The following is a 27,635-nucleotide window of genomic DNA, read 5'->3' on the forward strand; positions in this document are numbered from 1 at the left end:
CAGAGTTGACCCCTCTATTGTTGGATTTGTTCTCATCGGTACAACAGAAGGGGGTCCCGCCACAATCTTGGCAGGAAACTAATATTGTGATATTTTTGAAGAAGGAAAAGAAGCCAGAAGACCGAGCCGCATATAGACCAATATCATTAATCAATACCGATAAGACACTGTACTCCAAGATTTTGGCTCTAATACTGTCTAGGATAATTGGAACCCTAGTGAGTCAATGGCAACATGGCTTCATCCCCGGCAGAAGTACAACGGACCACGTCCGAAGGGTTATTTCTCTATTTGATATCGCCAAAGCCAAAGGGACACAGATGTTTTTGATATTGTTGGATGGGCAAAAATCATTTGACCCAGTAGAATGGACATACCAGTGGCAAAATTTCAGATCTAAGGAATTTGGCCCACGAATACTAACTGCCATTCAGGCTATGCATTTTGAAGCACATGCATAAATACAGCTAATGGGGAAGGAGTTGGGTAGGATTAAGATCACTCGCGGGACGAGGCAGGGGTGCCCATGCTCCCATATTTTATTTGCCCTCTATATAGACCCCTTGATCAGATCCATGTTGGATGATAATGCCATCAAACCAATAGTGACCCTGAGCTATAATACCAAAGTGCTAGCCTACGCAGATGACATTGGGATCATTACCCCAGACCCGCAAGGTGCAATAGATAAGATTGAAAGGCTTGGGGTAGAATTCAGGAAACAATCAGGCTATAGCCCTAACACACGACAAAAGACACATTGTTTGTACTAGAAATACACAATTCCAGGACCCACGTAGGACGGATTCAGCTAGACTGGGTCTGAGAAAACTCCACTGGCTTCTGATAGCCTAACGAGTAGCTTTTAAGATGGGATGCCTAGCCTTCAAGGCTCTGCATGGCAACAGCCTCAGATCTATTAGCAGCATGATTACTAAGCATATCCCCCCGCGCAACCTCCGTTCAGTGCACCTTTGTCTGCTAACCACCTCTTCCTTTAATCGGAAGCGACTGGGAGGTTGCTGTTTCTCTCACTTGGCCCCCATTCTCGGGAACTCTCTTCCCATGACACTTAGAAGCTGTGACAATCTCCTAAGCTTCCGGAAGGCCTTAAAAACGTGGTTGTTCGAGCAAGCCTACGCCTCGTAACTTCATTACTGTAGTATCTGGTCTTTAGCGCCATGAAACCTATGGGTGTGCGTGTGCTCTACAAGTACTTATTAACATAACATAACTTATTTAGAGATAGCTATCACAGCAGAGGTAGGCACGACATGGGAAATAAATTCGGCTTCTCTCTTTAAAAAAATGGAGGGGGACCTGAAGAGACTGAATAACCTACACTTATCCATTATAGGCAGAACCAATGTCATAAAAATGACGATGTTCCCTAAGGTGTTTTATTTATTTCGGGGTATGCCTTTGGAGCTGGAAAACTCAGTATTAAAAAAGGCAGAGGGGATGTTTCTCAATTTATATGGGGTTATAAGAAAATTAGGAGATCATTAAAATGTATGACCTTACCGCAACATCGGGGGGGCTGGCAGTTCCTAATCTTTTATATTATTTCTGGGCGGTAATTCTGCAACACATGAGTATCTTATTTAGGTCACAGATTTGGCATCAGGCAGGGGTAGTGGAGGTGGATAATGAGACTCCGCCATCTATCTATGAATTAGCAATTGGCAATTTAAGGCAGTTGGAAGGCAGCTATTATACAAAAACACGTTTTAAGATTATAAGATCTGCCTGGAATATATGGCGGAAGATCAGTAAAAACATGGAAATACCCAGAATCCAAAGATATATATTGTTATGGCGCTCCTCGGCCTTCCCAGCTCCATTTTAGATAATATAAGTCGAACCTGGGAAAAGGTAGGAATAAAAAATATAGGAGATATTGCTGACCAGAACGGCGTTGTTTCATTTGGGGAACCCCAGAAACAATACGGGCTAGATTCTAGCACTACATTTAAATATATACAAGTAAGGGAGATTATAAATAAGTTGGTTGTGCAACCTACTAACCTGGTTTGAATCCCGCTACTAGAATATTTAACGAAAAAACGGATTTGAGTTGAGGATTTGTATACAATAGTGATGGAGGCCACTCCGGATGATATTTCCAAAGTAGAGAGTGCATGGGCGGTTAAACTAGACAATCCGGATGTAGATATCTGTAGATCACTAGAGCTGTCTAAAAAACCTTTTTAACTGCAAATCTCAAAGACCAAACCTTTAAAATGGTGTTTAAACTCTATTTTACCCCGGCTAAACTTTTGGCATGGGGGGAAAGGGATAATAATAAATGCCCAAGGTGCGATCAGGGCCCAGCTTATATAATTCACATGTTTGCTGACTGTTGTAAATTGGAAGGCTTGAAGGAAGGTATCACGCTGTTTTTAAGTCAAATTCTGGGGTGGGCAGTATCTTTAATATCAACCACGCTGTTATTTGGAGTTGATGAAAGACTACAGTTAGAACCTTTCTCAAGTCTACTTATGCTTCATGGTTACAGCTATTTATCGCTTATTGATTGCCACTATGCGGAAGGATGTAGATCCGCCAACCTATCACGCATGATATGCTAGACTTTTTCATATATTTAATTTAGAGATTGCATTGTATAAATGTAAAGGTAGGAATGGGAGGGCAAGGGGTTGACAGATATGGAGACTAATGATGGAGCAGTAGGGGAAATTGAAGGAGAATTTGTGGATACTCATTATGATTTTTGTCTGCTCTTAATATATGCTCTTCTTTCCTTGTTTTTTTTTTTTTTCTTTTCTCTCTTCTTATTCTTTTGAATGAAGTTTGATTTATACAGAATATGTAAGAACCGGTATGTCGTATACAAAAGTATGTAATTACTGCTTCCTGGAAATTGTTTTTTTTTTTTAAAAAAGGATTGAAGTCTGAAATTAGTGCCAACATCACGCAAAGTATGATCTGTTGGAAAACTAAGTCATTAGAGAAAATCCTGCATTATGCAAAATACTGTGGTGATGACTTGGAACTGAGGAAAATAAAGGATAAATTCATGCTGGCTCAGGCTAAGTTAGCACAGAAAGGTTTTCATAACCCTTCTTTTACAGGAAATCAGGGAAACGATGCAGGACGTTGTTGTGCAACAAGCTGGATTTTCAGGAATCAAGGAAGACTGAATATGTCCCAAGGCAGAGGCAGAGTGGTTCCCATAGGATCTGGAATGGATATTGCTGCAGTGACGAAGGTTACAGCTTGTCACGTCTGTCATTGGGTGGAGCATTTGAAATAAGAATGTCGATTCAATCCTGAAATGCTGAGGAAATTATGCAGAATTTACAAGGTGCACCAGTTCTAAAATGCCTAAGCAACAGATGTAAATTCCCATGCAAAATCAACCCCAAATGATGCTCCCTTCTCCTGCAGAAATGGGAAATCCCAGGTTTAATTTTATTCAAATGCTGAAGTTTAATGTAAACCTGTTTCAGAATGCTATGCCACATTTACAAAACCTGAACCAAAATGCCTTAGCACAATTCCCATTTTTGAATACTAATGGATCTGCTTCTGTGAAATCCAATGAAGGTGCCTGAAAGAAGAAGGGTGTGTACCTGGTGCAGTCTTAGAGGTAAATCAGAGTGTCCCATATGTAGATGCAAATATTTATGGTAATTTTTGATCTACACAGGAGCTACTCATTCCACTGTCAGAACAGTGGAAGTACCAGACTTACCACTCTCCGGGAAAAACAATCCAAGTAGCTGGGCTTACAAACAAACAAATGTAAATCCAATTTCAGCCAAAGTCCCTGTAAAAATAAGAACCTTTAAAGAAAAACATTGATTTGTTGTCTTTGATACAAGCCAGAAAATCTGTTAGGGAGAGATGTGTTGTGCAGTTTAAATTGTACAATGTTTTGTACTCCAGATGGTGTGGCATTACACACCCATGAGACTTTAAAATGATCAGACAGAATGCTGAAGTAGGATTTTTCCATTTACTGACCATTTCTGAGTTACCTGAAGACTTGAGAGACACCGTAAATGCAGACATTTGGGACTTCACAGGGAAAATTATTGGACTTATAAAAGGTGTAGAACTAGTCCAAATCATATTAAAGTCTAATGTTTTTTACCCCAGAATACCACCCTATCATTTGACTCCAGAGACTATTGAAGTAATAAAACCAATGATTGAAGACATGCTTCAAAAAGGCATACTTAGAGAGTTGATTGGAAGCCTATATAATTCTCCTATTATAGGCTTACAGAAGCCTAACGGTATAAATAGAACCATCCAGGATTAGCAACAAACTGATGAAATAGTGGTGCCCCGTTGCCCCACTGTACCAAATCCTGACACTGTGCAGGATTAGTTTACTTTCATTGATTTATGCTAAGCTTTCTTTTTGGTGCGCTTGCGTGACGATAGCCAATAATTGTTTTAATTTACATTGCAGCAGAAGACAATACCATGGTGTTGTGTCCCTCAAGAGTATACAGAGTTCATTAGTTTTCAACCAGACCCTAAAAAGAAATGCAGAGTCTTTGCAAATGGCATGTGTGTCTACACCTGTTCAGTAAATAGACGACCTCTAGTAGCATCAGAAACATGCAATGCTTGTAACTGCAACACAATTGCACTCTTGAATCACACGTCAGAGAACAGACACAAAGTGTCTCCAGGGAAACTGCAGTACAGTCAAAAAGGAGTTCAATATCTGAGATGCATTATCATGAATGAAGTCAGAAAGGTGTCACCAGTGAGAGTTGAAGCCATCTTACAGATGAATCTATCATGAATACAAAAGGGAGGCGGGATGTTTTTGGGAATGGTTGCATACTGTAGACGGTGGTTACCAAACATTTCCTTGATGGCCAAACCTCTACTGAAGTTGACACACCAAGACGTGTCTGATCCACTTTGATGGGACAACAAATATACTAAAGCATTTCTAGATCTAAAAGAGAAACTGTATCACGCTCCAGCTCTTTGAACACCTGATTATACAAAATAATTTACTCTGTTTTGCAATGAGAGAGATGGGTGTGCACTTTCAGTTTTGACACAGACTGTGTCAGGAATCCTCTGCTGCCTGGAGGCAGTGGCTGCGGTGAGTGCTGGTCTGGAAAACAGCAGGAACATAGTGATGGGTTGTCGTTTAGTTCTCATGGTCCCGCACTCTGTGGAGCCATTGTTGACCAAAACTGAGACACAATATCTTACACACAAAAGACTGACATGCTATGAACAGAGTTTATTGGCTTCTGAAAAATTTGGATAAAATAAAGCAAAATGGAAAATCCTGCTACCTGCAATTGAGCAAAGTAAAAAATGTGAAGTATTCGATCATGATTGCCAAAGTGTCACTGAACTATTGACTAAACCCAGACCTTATATTAAGGATGAACTGCTAAATTAGTCTACTGTGTCCTATTTGTGGATAGTTCATGCCTGAGAGGAACTGAAGGCACATTAATAGCAGCATAATCTGTGTTCTCCATAAAAGTTGTGATAGAAGCCACCTGGATTCAGTCTGTTTTCTCCACATAAGTTACAGAGTTAATTGTCCTCACCTGAGTTAGCAGTTTAACTACACAAATGAGAGTCACCATCTTTACTGATATCCAGTATGGATTTGGTATGATAAATGACGTTGGGCAAATTTGGTCGCAGCAAGGGTTTCTCACTTCCACAGGTACTCCTCTTCAGAATGGACATCATGTTAAAGGTTTGCTTGAAGCACTTCAGATACCTAGTGAAATTGCTGTAGTGAAATTTCTATGTCATTAAACCAGCAGCAGGTATGTTGTCATCGGCAACAGACACTCTAACACAGTAGCCAGGTATTGTGGATTGCTAGCTTTAACATTCAATGGAGCATTTGAATATGAATCTGAGGAAGACAGCTCTTTTGCAATAGTAAAGTATATGAATAACATTTGGATATCAGCAGATGGAAGGTCAATGCAGCCTGATAACTTGTTGTTTCCAATGACACAGTACTGCTGCGATTACACACATCTAAGCAGAGATGCCATTAAGTAAGTTAGTAAGTAAGTAATTCTTTTATTGCTCAGTTAATTAAAACAATTGCAATCAGCTACATATAGTACGTATAAACAAACGTAAAGTACAAATTTTTATAAATGGATTTGTAAAAATGTTATTGAAAAACATGGAGCAAAATTTCTTAAGTCTAAAAAGTCTGTTCTATAAAAAAAATAGGCAACTTTTAGCACTTTCCAAGAATTAAGATAAAAGTAAATCATTATGTGGTCCAAAGTGTCTATATTAGGATCTTTACAACTGCAGTATCTTGGGGCAATTTTAAGCAACACTGTCAGGTGGGCGGGACAGTCAAAAAGATGGGCCTTTGAGGGTGTCTTATATCTGGTTGGGTACAGGTCTGCAATTTTGTAGCGTTGTAACCAGTCCACAGTGACGGAGATGTGCCAACTTACTTAAAAAAAGGAAGAGTTTGATATTTTTTCATGAATTAAAGCGGGCACTGCCTGAGTGTCTGGACGTGCAGCTTGTACTATTTAATGATGGACGCCATTTCTTCCGAGGTTTTAACGTTGAGGTGGTTGTTCCTTGTCACTGCCGAGTGGGGCGATAGGGCCCAAATGCCGAATGAGTTTGCTTCGTCCAATCTCTCCATTCTGGCGTTCTGCTTTTTTCTGCTTTTTCCAGAAATTTAACAAGATGACTTGCTAGTTGGATGTTTTTCCCTTCGAAGCATGCTTTGACCGCCTGTCGACATGTTCTTATTCCCAGTTTCTTTAGTGCTGGTTTTAAATGATATCTGCGCTCCTTTACCAGTCCTTTGCAAATACATATTAGGTGAATGATATCCTCTTTTGGGTCCCCGCATAACCAGTAATTTGTTATTGTTTGGAGCCGTTTCCACGGGGGAAGGTGGTACTGTGGTGATGGAAGAATCGCCAGCCGTAGTCGTATAAACGTTTCCTTTGTGATCCGTGTGTGACCGACTCCTAGGTAGCTTTGACAGGCGCTGCTAGTTTAATTTTGAATGAAGGTCCAGCCATGAGCCCTGTTGGCTAGTGTTGCTTTGTCCTCCACTAGAGAAATTATTCTTACAGATTTGTTTACTAGTTGTTTGACGGTATTATGAGATCCGGTGCTCTTCCAGGCTTCTTGTAGTTCCAATGAGTCTATTGAATGCTTTAGATAGTTTGCAGCTGCACACTTATTTTTTCTGTCTAACTCCTTCCAGAGATGGTGATTAAATCTTGAGACTTCGGCTCGTTGTATTTTATGCCAACTTTTGGCATAGGCGGCCATTCTTTCTACTCTTTGATTTCTCAGGCCAAATTCAAGCCTTATTTGTGCCTGTGAGGTATAATTAGGGAGGTTGAATATCATTTGCATTGCCCTGGCTGTTATGTTTTCCAATATCTGCGAATCCCTCCCTCTGAGGCATTCGCCTCTGTAAGTAATGGTCGGTGTTAGTTTTGCTTGGATCACTTGTAGTAGTGGAGTAAAGCTGCAACATGCAGTTTTCATTTTAAGATTCCTCAGTACGATCGCTATTGTGGTTCCTCTCCTTTGTATTGTTTCTTTCTGTGGTTCAAATGTCCCTTTTCTATCAACAATGATGCCCAGATATTTATATTCCTCCACAGTTTCCAGTGTTAGTCCTCACATTTGCCAGCAAAACATGGGGGGTGGACATTTCAATATGGTTGGTGCAAACCCAGGTTCCAAATGAATGATGATGAGATTTGCCATAGATGTGTTACATCTACACAGCTAAATTCAGGAAGAAAACCACAAGTCAGAAGCATTTATTTAAGGAGATCAAAGGGTCCTTTTAACAGAATGCAGATGGATTTTATCGAGATGCTGGTGCATAATTGGTTGAGATACATCCTGGTGATTGTCTTTGTTTCCTCCAGATGGATGGAAGCCTACCCAACAAGGAGAAATTACAGTCTGACTGTAGCCAAACAGTTATTATGTGAACTCATTCAAAGATACAGGAGGCATGTCCTTCTTGAGTCAGATAGAGGAATACACTTCATCAATGAAGTGATGAACATGTTAGGTGCTGCTCTACAGATTGAACAAAAGCTAGATTGCAGCAACAGACGTGAAGTATAGTTGAACAAATTAATGGAACCATCAAATCTAGATAGTTTATGCTTTGACTTCACTGAAATGGCTAGATGGTTAACCTTTGGTGCTGATGAGTGTTCCAAGTATACCAGACAGGAAGCCAGGACAATCTCCTAATAAGATATTGATGGGAATGGCTATGAGATTGCCTGACGTGCCTGCAAGCGCCCTTGTGAATATCATAGATGACATGATATTGGACTACTGCAAGACAATGATTGATATAGTTCATTCTGTGTCCCATCAGGTATCATCTGCCATTCAAGACCCTCAGCAAGAACAGTGCCACAATTTTAATCCTAGAAGCATGTTCAGATAAATTGTCTTCAATCTGGATGCAAAGGCCCCACTCTGCTGTTAAATGTGCTGGTATCCCGAATCAGATATGTGCCTCACAAACCAAGAAAGTGAGAAATCCAGAAGAAGTGCCTTTGGTCTATGATCCTGAAAGAAGAGCTTTAGTGGTCGTACCACCAGTCGAGAGACCACCTTGACCTGTAGCCCCAGCACCTGTTCCGATATAGAGAGAAGCACAAGGAGAAGAAAGGGGTGAATATTTGCAGACCAAGAAAAAGTTATGTCATTTTGAATGAGATTCTTCGGAGACACCAGGAAGTTATAAAACAGAGGAAAGGTCGTAAACTTAGGAGAGATAAAATAGATCACAAGGAAGGCAGGATTTTCACATTTGCTAAAACATATATGACCAAATGATGCAAGCAGACAGTGATACCAATAGGAATGGCACATGTGGGACCATCTTGATCTCTTCTAGTTCCACATCATTAGGTGACCCACCCACCAGTGACAGTGAAGTGAAGACAGGTTCAGGTGCATCAGGTAGTAACATGATTGACAATTCTTTTTTAAAGTTCAAAGGATAAAGTGGGACAACAGAGGTCAACCTAGATGTGCAGGCATTTATAAAAACCTGTAGGGGAAAGACAGGAGGTAACGGAAGAAGAAAGGAGAGGGATGAAGACCAGATCTTGGGACAAGATTAACTGATGAATACCCAGGATATGGGGTGGAGATCCTCAATTTCTCGAATAAGGAACTTTCCATAGATATGATTACATTGTTACAAACAGGATTAGGTGTCTGTCCAAGTGAGGAGTGGGACATGTGTAAACTTAAATTGACTTATTTAAATTTGTGAGAGGCTTGAAATTGAAGAAATACTTCAAAAGCTACCCCTTGTTTAATAAAACCCAATAAATGTTCCAGCTAATCTTGTTTCTGAAGAATTGACCATACAGGGTGTACGAGATACAGAACTATTACTTTCTATCACGGATTCAGAACAAGATCCCAGTAATTTGGCTAGACTATTGGTGGACTTAAACATTGATCCAGATTTAACTATATCCAGTGGCTTGAAATGTAAATCAAGATGGACTCCGGATTTAACAAGTGGTAAAACAATTGATATTTTTCATAAATTGTTTGTAAATGATCTTCATAAATACAGTCATATACAAATGACACACAAGCAAAAAAAGGACAATGTAACAAAAGGGGAATAAATAGCACCAGGACAACTGGAACAGGACCAAGATATAATGGTTAGAGAAGCGGACAAGGGGGGTGTTAGATCTGGGGGTCTCTAGTTGGCAATGGTTATCTCCTTTGTCCAAATAGGGACCCTTACGTCTAAGTCAGGATAAGGGGATTACACTCCTTAATAACCCCTGCTCACCCCCTTGGTAGCTTGGCACGAGCAGACAGGCTTATCTCAGAGGCAGTGTGCTAAGCATTTGTGAATACAGACAGTAATACAGTGGTAACACTACAGATGGACAAAACACGGGTTTTCTAAAAATAAGTATTCTTTATATAGACTTAAACACAAGACCACAAACGATAAAAATCTAGAATACTGCACTTAAGGATACTAAAAAGATGATTAAAGTCTCTTAGTTCAAGTTGATGACAAATGCGACAAAGTTCTCAACAAAGTACATGGATGTGTAACGCAACGTAAACAAAAGGCTCGCAAAAGGGAAGATGCGTCGGTTCCGTGACCCGGGGGAACGGTTGCTTCCTTCTCATTGCTTGCGCAGAGTAGGGGACTCATCCTGAGCCTTACCGGTGCGGAGGTGATGCGTAGATTCTCTGCCTGCGGGCCCGTTGCGGTGCGCAAGATGGTGCCTTGATGCAATGCGACGATACGGTCGTAAGGCGAGAAGGTGGCGCCCTTGAATGCGGGGGTGCGATGACGCCTGGCAGTCTTGCGACGACTCTGTACTTTGGAACCATGACAGGCCCTGCAACACGCTTCTCAGTTGATGCGATGGCAACTCTCACGATGGCGCCACGCTTCTCCGGTTATGCGACAGCAGGCAGCTGCGCTGAACACACGCTTCCAGGGAGATGCGGCGAAGGCTCTCTTCTCCGGCGTTGCGACGATGTCAGCTGCGGCGGCGACACGCTTCTTCTCGATGCATCGCGCTTCCAGCTCCCAGTGGCACGCAAGTGACTGGAGTCAGAAATCCCAGCAAGGGAATTCAGGAGGGAGCTCGGAATGAAGTCTTTTTTGTCCCTGAGACTTCAGCAGGAGGCAAGCACAGTTCAAGCCCTTGGAGAATATTCTGTAGATGAAAGTCCTTACAAAGTTCCTTCTCCTTTCCCTTGGCAATGAGGCAAACACTGCCGGCCAACCAAGCAAACAGCACACTGGCAAAGGGGCAGTCCAAACTCCTGCAGCTTCCTTGGTTCTTCTCCTTGGCAGAAAGTTTTCTTGTTCCAGAAGTGATCTCCTTTCTTGGGATCAGAGTCCCAATATTTATACCCCAAAATCCTTTGTTCTCTGAAGGCAAAGAGGCCTCTGCTTAGTTGAAACCAGTCCCTGAGCACTTTATTGACATGACTCTATTCTTCCTTTCACTGTGCAGGGCAGAAAAATCAGCCGCCCCACAGGAGGTGGAGCCAGCACAGGGGAGGGAAGATACAGCTCTGGAGCACTATGTTGACATGATTCCTTCTCTCCTTTCACAGTGCAGGGAAGAGACATCAGACAAGCCACAGGGGGTGGAGCCAGCATTGTAGAGGGAAGGCCCAGCCCTATTCAGGTCCCAGTTGTAACTTCTCCCTCCCATCTAGATGCAGATCTCTCTATTCACCACTGGGTTGCCCCAGCCTATCTCCTGGAATTCCCCAGCCCTGTCACACACAAACCCAGACAAGGAATACACAACCCAGCAGAGGCAGGCTCAAATGGTTAGGCAAGCAAATATATGCTTTCTAAAAGTGGTATTTGCAAACACAGAGTATTAAAATAAACTTTACTAAAAGATGTACTTTATTACGCTGAGTTCAGGCATACTAAATTCGAATTTCTACCTTGTTCCCTGAGTCAGTTAGGATTATAAGAATGTAATAATCTAACTGCCCATTCTAACCTATGAGAACAGATAGCCTTCAATAGTGAAACACGAAAATTGCTGTAATTCACTATTAAAACATGCTACACACATCAGAGCATGTCCTACCTTGTACTTACAATGCACCCTGCCCTTGGACCTACCATAGGGGTGTCTAATATGAAGCAAAGGGAAGGTTTAGGGACTGGCAAGTGGGTGCACTTGGCCAAGTCGACATGGCAGTGCTAGACTGCACACAGGCCTTGCAATGGCAGGCCTCAGACACACTTTACAAGCTGCTTATGTGGGTGGCACAACCAGTGCTGCAAGCCTATCACCAGCATTTGATTTACAAGCCCTGGGCACACATGGTGCACTGTACTATGGGCTGACAGATAAATAAAATAACCCAATCATGGAATACAATTAGTATATCAATTTAACATGGGGAGCACTTGCACTCTGGCACTGATTAGCAGTGACACAGTGCCCAAAGCATAAATCCAGCAAAAACATATTAAAACAGAGAAGGCAAACTGTCAAAAATGGAACGGAGTCTCACACCAATGATGCCAGGTCCAACAGGGAGCAATATCATGATCATGGATAAAAATGATTATGAACATGAAATAATGATACAGTTAAATGACCCAACCTGTTATGAGAAATTGAAACTGAATCCGATTTGGTCACTCACCAACAAAAATAATGTCTATCTGAAGGATTGGTATGATAATGGTCTTATAGATGAGGATGATTATATGTATTTGAAGATTGTATGACCTAGATTTCTATGTTTATATTCATTACCTAAGGTGTATAAGAACTTGCCCTTTCCACCAGATAGACCAATTGTGTTGAGTATTGGAGGTCCTACCGAAAGACTATCTCAATTTGTGTATTTATTTCTTCACCCTATAGTTTGAAACTTTCTCTCATACATTAAAGACACAAAACATATCCTGAGACTCCTAGCAGACGTGACTTGTGCAGAGGGAATGATCTTAGCCACACTAGATGTGGTCTCACTCTAGACAAGCATAAGGTCTAAACTGGTTTACAAGCAATCAAACATTATTTGAACACGAAACCAGACACTCAATGGCAACATATGGAGATGCTAATAATGATGATTGATCTGATCTTGGCTAACATTTTCATATTTAAAATACAGTGGTACAGAGAAAAACAGGGGGTGGCCATGGGCTCCAGGCTTTCACTATCCTAACCAACCTCTTCATGGGGTCGGTAGATGATGAATGGATCTGGGAATCTCAAGGAATGGAATAGTGCAACTTAATTATCTATTAGAGTCGTTTTATAGACAATGGCATCATGATTTGTTCTGGGCCTATTGATAGGCTGATACAATTCTGTGAATATCTTAACACCAATACTACAGACATTAAATTCATTTACCAATATAGCAGGGCTAACATTATATTTCTAGATGTAGAATTATTCATACAAATCAACGGAATACAGAGTAGACTTCATCGCAAACCAACAGTATGTAATTCAATGCTACATACAACAAGTGCACCACCTACAAATCAGATTCAGGCCATCCCTTTTGGTGAACTCACCAGAGCAAGAAGAAACTGTAGTGAGGGCAATGATTTTTAAACATGTGTAACAACATGAAGTCACGTTTTACTGCTTGGGGCTATGATAATCATTTTTTGGGCAAAGCTGAGCGAAGGATCCTGAAAATCAAGAGACATGAAACTTTAAAAGAAAAACCACCAAGTAAGGATGAGACAAACAAAATGAGATTAGTCTCTAATTCCATCAGCCTTTCTAAGGTAATAGTGAATAGTATGAATAAACATTGGGATATCCTACGAGCTGATAAATCACTTGATGAATGTACCTGAATAAAATGAGAATTTATTTTAGAAAGGAGAGGATCTTGAAATCAATATTGAATCCTAGTTTCACTAATGACAAAAATACAGGACATTGGTTAACACAGCACACTTTGGGGTCCCATTAATGTAGACACTGCTTGATGTGTAGATGGACCACTGATAATAAGAAAGACTTTAAAGCATTGGATGGCAGGACATATGTCATACAACACAATATTAATTGTAACACTAAATATGCAATTCAGGTGAATGAGTGCAAATTTAAACACATTTATGTGGGCAGATCCATCAGGGATCTCAAAGAAAGAATCAGTAAGCATTTAAGAGCTCTCAAACAGCAGGATGTCAGATACCCCATGACAATTTATGCAATGGATTGAGAGGCACAGGGTCAGCACAAACAATTTACTTTCTACGGCATAGATCTATGGAACAGAACCCCCGTGAGCATGACAGGGAACTAAATTTAAGGCGAAATGAATCATGAATCATTATAGATGATGCATCTTAAGGCAGCAGAACTGGATATAAATACAGATCATGAATTACAGTATTCTTTTAGGGGACTTGGAGACAATTACTAAAATATATTTGATTTCATTTGACTGTAACAAAATGTGATGATCTTGATACATATACTGTACAATATTCTTATCTAATGGATTGTATTAAATCAAGACAGGTAATTATAACGCCTGATGCACTTTGACAACAATGGAATATGTGAATATCATGAAAATGTATTGCCGATAATCACAACAGGTGAAATTTGGTATAAATTTAGGCAGTTGCAGTTTCTGATTTAAGGTCAATATGTACAATCGGCTCTGCTCATGGAGTTTGTGGAGTTTTCCGCACTCCTCCTTACATCGAGGAGTGCATAGCATATGTCAACGTCAAGTTAGCGAGCGCGAGCGAGGTAACTCAACCCCCTGATGAGATTTTCCTCATTCGCGTTCGTCAACTTCAAGTTGGCAAACTTGAGTGTGGAAAATCAACCTCCCGGCAAGATTTCTCAATGCGGGGGGGTCTGGTTTCTCACTGTGAGTGGTCGGGAATGCTTGCGACTGCTCGCATTGAGAATCTGCCAGTTCGCTTTGAGAAAGCTGCTGCTCGAGTAAAAATCTACTTGAGCGGCAGTGTGATCTGTGTAAGGTGCCGTTCGCAATGATTGCACAGTGATGACAAGCATCCAGCACTGTGCAGTCACATTTCTTTGCCACAGTAGTAATTCACCTGGTTAGGGTAGTTACAGAATACTTTGAAACTTTTTTTGGCCGCTAAGCGGCGATAATTCTATTGCCCTATTAGCAAGCTGTCTCTAACAGCAGTTAGCGACAGCTTGTAGGTGATAGCAAGCGGTTTGGGGACCGCTTTGCATGTCAGCAATATTTATCGGTAATGACATGCATAGTGGGAGTACCCAACCTGTTATGGACTGAAAGCAGTTGCTAACGTCGCTATCGCCTATTAGCAAGGCAGGCGTAGCGATAGATATATTCACGCTAAGCGCGAATATCTCCAAAAACTAGCGCCTGCTCAGACCAGTTCTTAGCCATTATATCCAATGGGAGGTGGATATAATGGCTAAGACCCTGTTAGTGATAATGCGTGAATATCGCTGTATTCTCAGAGTTGCTAATAGCACGTTATCTCAGCGATAATATCCGGCGATGCGCGGCGATAAAAAAATATCGCTAGTTGTTGGTAATATGCCCCCTAATGTCACAAAAATAAATCTCCTAACATTCATTTCTCAGGTTAGAAACATCAAAGTGGTTTATTCTTATCAAATGCAGCACTAAATTTAGACTTTACTGAAATACAAGTTTTATTGCATATTAATAAAATAAGGTGAGGCAACAGACAGTTTTATCAGACTGATAGAACTCATTGAACCTCTTTTGTCTTGACATGATCTGTATAAGTCTATAACACCCCCTCATGTCCTTTTTTTACAAAGAGTTGTTTTAGATGGACACTTAGTCAGGGGAGGGCGACCAGCTTAGGTAGGTTAACCAGCACAGGTGCTACAGAACAAATGCCATGATACATTCTGACAAAGACTACACTATTATAAACCATTGCTAAAGTGTTTAGAGTGAGCTTTTGCTCTGCGTCGTCACTTGAAATGCAGCTGATGGGCTTAAGGGGATTGTGAGTCTGTGCCGGATTCATTGAACCAGATCCTCATGAGCAAAAATCTGCATGACAGTTTCCAACTTTGTAAACTGGATCATAGGATTTGTGCCATTGTGGCAGGCATACATGTTCCTGGAAAAATGTGGCAAATGTTGGATTGTACACAAACCAGCCATACACATAGCAAAAGCTCTCATAAAATAAGTATTATTATAAGTGTGGTTTTTCCCTTTGTGAAGCTACATGATGTACTGAATTTACAGCTGTTTAACTGAGGTGCTTTTGAAAACATAATAAACATGTTCAAATGTCAAATACTCATTAATCGCATATTTTTACAGCCCACACAAAGTGATGTCAATAATGAGCGCACAGTATGATGGGACCAGCAGACAAAAAATAATTTAAAAAAATGCGGGACACCCCATTTTGCCTTTTTATACCCCTGGGGTTGGTATGATTTGAATCGGCTGGGCGCTGCATGCTCCCTTTTGCCAGTGTCTGGGGTAGAAGTTTGATGTTAGCCACAGTGCTTTGCCTACCCTGAACACAGGCAGAAAGTGCAGGGAAAAAGTGTTTTGCTGCTGCTGATGTGAGCAAAAACAAAACACTGCTCCTGCCAGGCGAGAGCACAAAGTGGATGTGGCCAGCTCCCTTGTTTCCTGGACAGGGGCTGCCTGGAGAGAGCTGGAATGGCCACTGGGCCCTTGGTTCTCCCCAGTGGACCCCACTAAAAAGCAAGCTGTTTTGAAGCCAATTAAATGGAATATCAAAAGATCGGATGGAGTTGGTCATTTAATATTCACTGCTCCTGGCCAGGAACACGCCATAATGCGTGAATTTGCATATTTGTTCTTGCTTTTTGGTACCCTAATCTAGGAAGGAGCACCACCAACATGTTAATAAAGGAAAGAGGGATGCAGGGAGTGCAACAGCCTTCCCCTACCAACATTCCCCACTTCCAGAAATGATTTATCAAAAGGAACGTTATGTTTCCTGGGGCATATACAGCTTGACCTCAGAAAATGTTTATGATGTTTCAAAAGATATCCAGAGATGGACATTTTGCTCTTCAGTTGAGGATTACATGGATCCTTTCTTGCTGAACCTATGACTATATTTGTGCTATGAGATCTCAGTAAAGAAAGACTATGACAGTTTTTACTGCTGTGGACATAACTTATCTTCATATGTTGATGTAACGGCCCATTGACAAAGCAAATAGACCTGCCATGCCTGATGATCTGCTCACCCCTTGACAAAGTCAATAGACTTGGGCCTAGATGTATCAAGCTATTTTGTTGTCGCAAATGGTGCGAATCGCTAAAATTCACCGTTTGCAACAAGAAAATAGAAAATCGCAATGTATGTAAGTTTTCGCAACGCAAAATAAGTAATCGCTATTTTTGCGATTTCTTATATGCGATTTCTTCAATTTCGATAATGTTTTCTGGGATTTCTTAATTTGCACGGTTTCTTGTTTGCGAAAATCGCAAATTAGAAATCGCAGCTTAAGAAATCGCAGAACGATATATTAAAAAATCGCTAATTGCGAAAACATGAAATTCGCAAATTAAGAAATCGCTAATAACACTAACATCATTCAGGTGGTAACCAATCTGAAAGTATGATAAGGACCTCACAATGCATTTTTTCAAAACACAATGGCTGCACTTTACCTGATAGCAAGGAGGCTGCGCATTCAAGCTCTTGCACAGAGGAGACAGAGGCAGGAGAGAATATTCAGACTGCGGATAACGCTTTTCCAACAAACAGAAAAGGACATTTTTGAAAAATATAGACTGCATCCACACACCATTTTGGGCTTAATTGATGAATTGAAGACATTTTTGGAACATGAAACAAATAGAACTCATTCAATACCCACACATGTGCAGGTATTGTGCTCCCTGCACCTTCTGGCTTCTGGTTCTTTTCAAAGGGTCATTGCAGAAGTTGGAGGTATATCTCAGAGTGCTCTTTCACGTTTTTTAGGGTGTTCCTAAAAGCAATGATGAGTCGGCTACAGAATCATATCTACCTGTCCAACAATCAGCAAGACATTCAAGATTCAAAAATTGAATTGTATCAAATTGCACGTTTACCACATGTGATTGGAATCATTGATGGCACCCATATTGCCATCACTCCTCCTGCTGCCACAGAATTTGTTTATAGAAAAAGGAAATGTTACCACTCCCTCAACATTCAAATGGTGTTTAATACCTAGTACATAATCACTGATATAGTGGCTCAATATCCTGGAAGCACTCATGACTCTTACATCTTTAGGCATAGTGGATTGCATAGACGTTTGAGTGCAGGCCATTTTGGAGAGGGATTTCAACTTGGTAATTATAATTACATATTACAATTTCTTTTTTTGAAAACTTTACTGTTTTAATTTGATGAATTTACGCTACATAATTGTATTATTGCAGGTGATAGTGCATATGCTGTACGTGATTTCATCTTGACCCCTTACCTAAATCCTTCTAATGTACATGAAAGGAGATATAATAAGGCACACCGTTCAACACGTGGAGTCATAGAAAGGACTTTTGGAATTTTAAAAAGCCTGTTTCGTAGGATTCACAAAAGTAGTGGATCTTTATAATATAACCCACCTATGTGCTGCAAAATAATAACTAGCTGTGCAATGTTACATAACATGGCCATGAGAAAAGGAACACATTTGGAATTGAGTGACTCGGATTCTTCTGACAATGATGATTTACCACCCCCAAGAAGAGTTGTAGCCGGAGTAGGAGCTGCAGCTGGACGACAAAGACATGCAGAAATTACACTCATTTACTTTTAGGTAAGAATAAAAACCATGAAATGTTTTAGGTGTATCAAAGGTAAATTTAATGTAAACAAGCACAGAAGACATAGTGTTTTTTTTTTAAACTTAAACCTGTTACTGAACAGGAAATAGTACTTATAAAAGTGAAGTAATGCAAGTGCATATGTATTCAAAGGTACATTAAGAACTGAAGGTAATATTATTTTCTGGGTTGTCTATTACTAGAGCGCTGACCTGCTTCATTGCTCCTAGTAGCTGTTTCAGGAGTGGCATTTCTAGCACTCCTGCGCTGACTGATGTCAGAGGTTGGTGTTGGGTTGCTACTGCTCCTGCTAGTACCTCTCCTCTGTATCTCCCTGTTCAAAGAAAGCACGTTCCCCAGAGTTAGCTGTGTGCATCAATTTAACAGCAGAAGTCACCTTATCTAGGCCTTTTGAAACACTCCGGGTGCATTCAGAAACCATGCGCTGCATGGAAACACTGCACCTAGTGAAGTTTGAGGTCATAGAGCATAGTCTATTAATAGCTTTTGAATACCCAAGCATACTTGAATGCTGACGTCGTGCTGCCCTGTTTCTGCTTTCCTCAGGCCTCTCAATTGCCATGCAGAGTCTGTCCATTGAAGCAGCTACTTGCCTCATCCCTTCTCCCATGCCAGCGTTGCTCCTATTCAACTTAAGTAGTTGTCTGTTAATAGACCTTAAAGCTTTATGCTGCTTCTGCTGCACATCCAGCATGTTCTGTTCCAACCCTGCAAACACAGTAGGATTGTCCTCTACAAATGCCCTGTTGGGCCTGGATCGTTCCAAAGTGTACGCTCTTATACGGTTAGCATTACTTTGCTCTGCATTGTCAGATCTTAACATTGTCTCATGTGCACTGTCTCTTGTCCCTTCAGGTTCAATTTCCTCATCATCAAAAGGAGGGCAGAGGGGCCACATGTCTTCTTCTGGCTCTAACAATGGGATTTGAGTCCACCTCTTCATTTGTAATTTCATCAGGTGTTGTTATATCCTGAACATTTGAAGAAATGTCTTCTAAATCCTCACTAGAATGTTCTGCATGTGCTGTGGATGGAGATGGAGAAATATAAGTATGTTGTTTGCCTCTCTATAAAATTCAAATAAACAGTTTCCAATTTTTCAAACCAATAAAAAGTATTTATGTTTTTTTGAAACATTGTTTTAATTATTTATTAATTATCTAACTTCGAAAGTATGGAAATGCATATGTAATGAAAAAATAAATTATAAATCTTTAAGAGTCAGAATGCCTCACTGCAATGGGAAAACCTGTGAGCATCCTCTAACATAGACTACATGCATGACTCACAAATGCACATACATACATGCATCCTTCTTACCTTCTGCTCCTTGTCCAGGCTCTGAACTATCAATATGTGCAACTCCACTAACACTCTCAGGCAAGAGTGCTGCCTCTACAAGTTCCTCATGAGGAGTGGGCTGGTCTGCAGTGGAGGTTCCCCCGCCTGTATTATTTGCTTCTTTAATCCTTTCAGCCAGTTTCTCCTTAGACCTCAGGCGCCTATCATACCACCGCTTTCTTAGCTCTTCGATGGTTCTTGGGGTCACTCCAACAAAATTTACTTTCTCCTGGATTTCAAGCCAAATTTTCCTCTTCCTTTCTTCAGGAACTTTCAAAGCTTGCTTGCCAAACAGCAACTCATGGTTGCAAGCCATTTCATCTATGAGAGTTTCCTGCTCCTTTTCATAAAATTTTTGTTTCCTCTTCCTTTTCTCACCAGAGGAACCTCCTTGGGAATTTTCAGCCTCCATGCTGCAAGGAAACAGGTCTGCACAGCTGCAAAACTAACTTCCAACTGCCACTGGGTGTGGCACAGGCAAGCAGGTGCAGGTAATCAACTAAACTTCCTGACTATGATGTCATCAGATTGTTCCAGCATCAGCAGATTCACGCTTTTTGTGATTCCTTATTTTGCGAAATTCGCAAAATAAGGAATCGCAAAAAAATCGCACAATAATCTGCGATATTTAAGAAATCGCAAAATAATCGCAAAAAAGTACATACATCGCATAATGCGATTTCTTATTAGCGTTTTTCAAAAAATCGCTATTAAGAAATCGCAAACACAAAGATTGATACATCTAGGCCCTGGCATCATGTAATTATGTTGTGACCTTTTACCAAAGCCAATAGGCTTGACTTTGTATAATGATGTGGTGACTGCTTGATAAACACAATGGAGCTTATTTATGAGCTCTTTGTGCCGCCTGTGAGTCACCTTTTGTGACACTTTTTGTGACGCTGCTGCTTAGACACTTAACTTTGTAAATATGGTCATGTTGTGCCATATTTGCAAAGTGAACAGTCTAAGCAGATGCTTCACTTTGTAAAGACCTGCACTACATTATACCTGCATCAGATACAATGTATGCAGGGTGGGCGTTCACATGTAAAAAAGGGTCATTGAAGTGGTGCAGTGAAATCTATGGGATAAATTGAGATATTAATGCAGCAATGAAGTGTTAAATTGACTTTGTAGTTAGGTGAGTGTTGAATTTGACCCTTTCTGTAGGGTCATGCCCAGACTGTTTGCCAGACTCACTTCTTGATTCTTTTTTCGGCCTTAGAACTCTGTGCACTTTACCAATATTAACCAGTGCTAAAGTGCTTGTTCTCCATTCAAAACATGGTAACATTGGAGTATACCCAATTGGCATATTTAATTTACTTATAAGTCCCTATTAAAGTAGCAATGCATGTGCTACATGCCTCTAAATGAAATGCTACTAGAGGGTCTGCAGCACTGATTCTGCAACCCACTAAAGTAGCCCATAAAACACATCTCTGACCTGTCATTGCAGCCTGTGTGTTTGCATTTTTAAACTGCTCTTGGGAAAGTGTAATCACTTGTCTAGAAAAAATACGTTTTTTAGAGACCTCTCACCCACCAGGGTTGCCCCTAGGTGGCATGCTTCATCATTGGCATTCCTCTCAATCCTCTACAAATTTAGGCATGCTGCGACTTGCGAAATACATAGGAGCACTTACTGGTTCAGACTATGTGTAGTGCAGTGAAGTGGAGTGGAAAAAGGAAAGAAAAGCGAAAAATACCAATGATGAAGCATGCCACCTAGTGGCAACCTTGGTGGGTGAGGGGTCTTCTGGTGAGGCTAGTCTTCCGGCCTCCTGAACTGAGCCTAAGGATCCAGACCAACTCCTTGACCAAGCTGCTGCAAATTACCGGCCCCAAGTGGTGCCTCGCAAGTCCAGGAACCTTGGTGGGGGTCAGGGGCTCTGGAATCAAGCTTTTGAGCTCTTAGTGACAGCGAATGGGCACACTCGCACTGAGACCATGCCGCTCACACCAATATTCAGCGCAAGCCGCCACCAGCCCCTCGCTTCTTACGGCAGCCTCGAAAGCCTAAGGGAAACCGTCAACGTGAAGTTTCAGCCCATCCATTCACGACATCCGGTCTACCTTTCACACTATGCTGATAGCCTCCCAAGTAGCTCCCCTTGCTCCTTGTTACCCTCTCCAACACCAATGGGACTCTTAGCACCAAAACATGAAAACGTAAACCTTCAGGTAGACTTAACTGGGACTCTATCTGACCTGCACTTCATTGCGGTTGGCCTGAACTTTTGACATTGACCTGGTCCGGCATGAACAGATAACTGTGGTTATAAATTTGTGCTTTTAGGCACTATTTTACCCTTTATTCTTTAAAAAATCATAACTCCAACTCTTCTGATTAGGTATTTTTCATTTTGGTCTTGTTTTATTTTTTAAATCAAGCTCTATTTTCCAGCCTGGTCTTGGACCATTTTGTGAGTTTTTTCTACTGTTTTACTGTTTGAAGTGTTGTACAGATACTTTACACATTGTCACAAGTTAAATCTGTCGACTCCATACCACGCTACCAGGGGGATGAGCACAGGATAATTTGGGGTTTGCTTGTGCTTATTTTGACAAGGATTGACCTTTCTGCTTGACTGCTGTTCACACACTGGTCAACCAGTAACCCAGTTTCTTACAGTGATGTGCTTTAATTTTAGCTGACATTAAAAAACACTAGCAATTCACTAAAAAAACAAAGGTTAAAATGCCATTAGAGTTAGGCTTTGTTATAATATACAAACTATTGTTTCAAAAGAAACAACAGTAAGGGGCAAATTTACGGGCCCCTTGCGCTGCCAGAGCATCACTTTTTTTGATGCTGTGGTGGCACAAATTAGAAAATCATATTCATTAGGTCACACAAATCCACTATGCGTAAGTTTGAATGGTTTTATAGATACGCAAAGCAGCGCAAATTGCTGTGTTGCCTCACTCTATGATCTGGAGGCATCCCATGGGCATTGCGGTTTATGTTCCCACACAACACCCATGAATTTTGACACTTTCCCAGATTTAAAAGAGCATTTAGGGGGTGTGGTCTGGTCACAAGAGAAGATGGCCACTTGATTCCGGAGCTCCAATTAGAGAAGACCCGGGACAGCGGCAAGTGACACTTATGGCTTGGTGAGGGATAGAAGACTTGTCTCCCTGTCATGTCCGTCTTTTGAGGCACCTGGCTCTTGTCTTCTTGCTGTCGTTGCTGACTCTGTGGTGGTGTTGTCTCCTCCAGCTCTGGCAGCGTCGCAGAGGAGCCCTTGGGCCTGGAGGCACGATGTACTGTGGCACCCCCGGCCTGAGATGCCTCCTGGGAGGGCAGGCGCCCCAATCAACTTCCCACCCAATTTTGTTTACTTGAGCAGGAAAAATACCAAGACTGGCCAGCCTGGCGCAGATTGGCAAAGGTTCATTGGACCTGAAGGAAACCAGGAATCCTCTGCTCTGAACTAGAGCCACCTCCAGGTGGAACCTCTGCCCCAGCCAATGTCTGGCATTACCTGGTCCACATGACTGTGCAGATATAATGTCCTGCCTGCTGTGAGTTACTCCCTCACCTTCTGCCTGAACTGCCCAAGGGGCTCCCTTAATTTTCTTTCCCCAACTGCCCTTCTGCTCTCCCACAGTAACTCCGACCCCTTCTACCTGGCAGCAAGGAGGGTGAAGTATGGGGCCTGGGGGACACAGGTGATGTCCCGGTTTTCCTCATTCCAGCATGACCGTCCCTTCCCCCATGTTGGGGGCTACTGCCCCACTGGGCACCCCGATCATAGTTAAGGGCTGGCGGTAGTGTGCAGATTCCACATATTTTTTCAGCCCTCACATATCAATGATCCGCTGGAGCAGGACACATAAGCCTGGCAGCAAAGGACCAGGCCAAACACTTCTAGCCCCTGACTGCATTAGCGTTACCCCAGGAGCGTCGCCTAGATGGGACAAGGTCCCATCGCCTGTACTCCCTTCAGACACATCACCTCCTGTGGGGCACTGAGCCCTCCCAGGGCCTCCTCCTGTGGCCTATGCAGTGCTCAGGTAGCTGAGGGCCATGTGCAGCTGGGCCGCTTCAGCCAACAAGTTCTTCTGCAGTGCTGCCCCATCACCATTGTCTGGCTTACCTCTGGACGGACATTGCAGACCACACCGTACTGCTGCCTTGGCACCTGGCAGAGCGCACCTTGGAAAAGCTGGCCCACACTGACCTTCAGCCCTTTACCTTGGCTGGAACTGAACTGAACTAGAACTAGAACGCCTGTGTTGGCTGTGAATTAAGCTGCCGACCATAATTCTCCTGCCTGTGGACGGTGATTGTGGGGACCCAGACTGCTACACTGTGGGATCCAGCACATGGGACTGCTGTGGGCCACTCCCCTGTCCCACCTTGGCCTAGGTACCAACACCATTGCTGCTCAAAACTCTATTGTGCTGCTGGTCCACCCCTGCAAGGGCAGTGCACCCTCTTCCTGCTCCGTGCCCATGGCCCCTCGGGTCGACTAATGTTCCCCCCAAGGATGCCCAGAAATGTCTTTTCTAGATTTCTACCCCCAGCGACCTTGACAAGCATTCTATGCTCCCGTCCAATCACTCTTGTTGGCCACTCAGACTGCCCTGCCTTCCCGAAGGGGTCCCTTCGGTATTTCATCTCAGCAAGTCTAGACCCACAATACACAGTTCAGTGTCCCTTGTGCTGCGTCCCACTGCTGCAGCTCATCCCAACTCTTTTCCTACCTCCCTTCCACTACGCCCCCCACTGCATGCATCCTAGGCATCCCTCAGCAGCCACTGCCTCACACCAGTTAGTGCTCTGGCCCCTGGGAGTTCCCCCCTGTGTGTCTGACATATCAACAACCCACCACTCCTCATCTGCCCCTCCTTCCGTCCCAACCTGCCCAAGAGGTGTCCAAATCTCCCCACCCTCACTCTTCACTTTTATGCACCCCATTGCTTCTGCCTCCTTTCAACCGCCCCATCCCTTTACCTGGGTCTGTTCCCTCTGCACCCTCCTCCTCACCCCGGTCTCCTAGCCGACTGTGCTGCCTCGGTACGCACATGCCACACCGTACCTCTGTATGACTCCCTGTCCTATCTCCCCTCCCTCTCCACACCTGGAAGCAAGAAAGCGGATGTGGCTCTCCAGCAGGAGACACATGTGGAAAACCTAGAATCCGACAAACTGTCCGCATATGGGTGGGCAGGGTGAACCATATTAGCATTGTGTCTGTGCCATCCACTGAGGGAGGGACACAGTGGAATTGTGAAGTGACTAACCTTATCCATTACCATTGTGAAAAGATGGTCTGACCAGGAGGGCAGGTATACATGTGCCAAGTTGCAGTTGCCGGACAGATCCCTTAGTGTAGGATTGGTAAACACCCAACTGGGGCAAAATTCCCTTTCTTTCTTCACTGCAGTGCCTGCTTCTGGAGATTGGGGTGTCGCAGTATGCCATTGGTGGGGACTTGAACCTAACCTGGACATAATTCTGGACAGGAGAGGAGCTCTAGGCAAAGGCAATAATGCGGACAGGGCCCTGCTTGGCGAAGTGGCCTTGGACTACAGCCCGGTAGACCACTGGCCTCGCAGCCACCCAGCGGATAATCTAGGTTTAACTACTTGCTCATTTTCCAGAAAACTGTGGTTACAGGCTGCCACACGTTCTTCTATCCCTCAGCTTGGGCCTGGCCTCCTTAGGTCGTAATCCATGGCGCCTGAATGTACAACCATATTGCACCCCTCAGGGCAAGTCCCTACTGAAAGCCCATGTTAGACAACAGCTACTCTGCGGACTCCCACAGTTCTGTGGGCTGCTGTAAAGGCAACAATAAGAGGCCAACTCTTGAGAGATGCCACCATGTCCAATGAACAAGCGGCTCTCCGCCGGACCGAACTGGAGGAACAGATAGCTTCCCTTGCCCATTTCTACTCCTCCCACCATACATTGCCCAACTACCAATGCCTGGAGCAGGCCTGCATGGCCTTCGATGGCCTCTTTACCTCCAAAGCTGATTATGCAGTACAGCGCCTCAAGGGATGGCTTTATGAACAGGGGGAAAAAGCGAGTCACCTACTGCGTCCCCACTGAGGCAACAGGAGGCTGTGCTGTTTATCCCTACCAGACCTTCGGGGAGCATGGAGGTTCTCACTAGCCCACAAGACATCTTTGATGAGTTTGCTTCATTCTACAAGCCTTTATACACTTAAGAGGCATGGGCTAGCGCAGAATGGTTGGCTACCTTCTTGGTCAGCATACACCTCCCCTGCTTGATAGGGAACTACTCGCATGAGAGATTAGCAGGGAAGAGATAGCGCTGCCCATTTCTGAATTACCATCCCACAAAGCCCCGGGGGAGGATGGCTTCCCTGTGGAGCTTTGTATGTGTTCAGGTAAGGAGACAGTGGACTCCTACATGGCCCTTTCCAGGAGGTTTAATGGGCAGCTTCATTGAGGCCTCTCTCCAACAAGGCAGTGATCACATTCCTACCCAAACCAATGAGGGACCCTTTACTATGTGGTAGTTACAGACCCATTCAGCTGCTGAATGGTGATATCAAAATCCTCGAAAGCATCTTGGCTGCGTGCCTCGGTAAAGTCATTCCCTCTCCGGTCCACCACATGCAGGTCAGTTTCATGCCGGGATGCTCCTCCAGGAACCACTTTTACACCCAGGTCCACACCCTCTGTGTAACCAAGGACCTTCCAGTATATGCAATGGCCCTCTCCCTGGATGCCAAGAAGGCATTTGATCACATAGAATGAGGGTACCTCTTCGTCACTATGAAACGATTCAGGCTAGGCAACCATTTCACCACCAAGGTATGGCTGCTGTATGATTGTCCAACAGCCAAGGCCAACTGTCATGGATTCCTTTCGGACCCTTTCCCAATCCAGAGGGGCACCAGTGTGGGATGCCTGCTCCCACCGTTTCTATTGGCCATAGAACACCTTGCCTCTGCTACCCGTCATTCAGCATACATTGCAGGCTTACCCCTCATGGGCAGAACATCCAAACTCCACCTCTACGCAGATGATGTCCTACTCACCCTCACAGATCTCCACTGTTCCTTATATATATATATATATATATATATATATATATATATATATATATATATATATATATATATATATATATATATATATATATATATATATATATATATATATATGTATATATATATATATATATATATATATATATATATATATATATATGTATGTTCTTATATAGCGCTCGACTTACCCTTGGGCATCTCGGCGCTTGCATTGGGAACCCGTCCTGGCTTTTCCCTGTGAGATAACCCGTACTGGGCATCCCCAAGGTGAAAGCCAGCCTTGCCAGATCTATTGGAATACATCAAGGATTTAGCTTCCCTATCTGGTTACAAAGTAAACTGGGACAAGAGTGAGGCCCTGCCACTCTCAATGAGCACCATGAAAGAGGTGTTACAAACCTATCATTTCTGTTGGTAGTCCTTGTGTTTAAAATACTTGGGGATACTAGTCATTAGAGGAATGAACGGGATGGTCTCGGGCAACTTGTGGTGCAGTGTTCAGCTTGTGAGTATGGTCACACTACTGTACTTCACTTACATGCTGGGAATGCTGCCTTTACTGGTGCCTTTAACCACATTCCACCGCATTCACTCCCAGATTTTGTGCTTTATGTGGGGTTCCTCGTGCCCCCAGCTGGCCACATCAAAACTCATGGCACACCGCTCCTGTGGAGGCTTAAGCCTCCCGTCAGTGGAACATTACATCCTAGCTCTCTACCTAACGCAAATGGCATACGTACTGCATGGTACCCCAGACCCACCGTAGTGGGCCTACACTAAAAAGATCGCTCCTCTCTGGAGGTGAGGGCCTGGCCTTCTGTATGGGGACAATGACCCACAGCCATTGCTCTTTCACCCTGTGCTGCAGGCCACACAAAAGGCCTGGTTATGTGCTCACC

Source organism: Lissotriton vulgaris, chromosome 5 (genome assembly GCF_964263255.1).
Source record: "Lissotriton vulgaris chromosome 5, aLisVul1.2, whole genome shotgun sequence".
NCBI classification, from domain to species: domain Eukaryota; kingdom Metazoa; phylum Chordata; class Amphibia; order Caudata; family Salamandridae; genus Lissotriton; species Lissotriton vulgaris.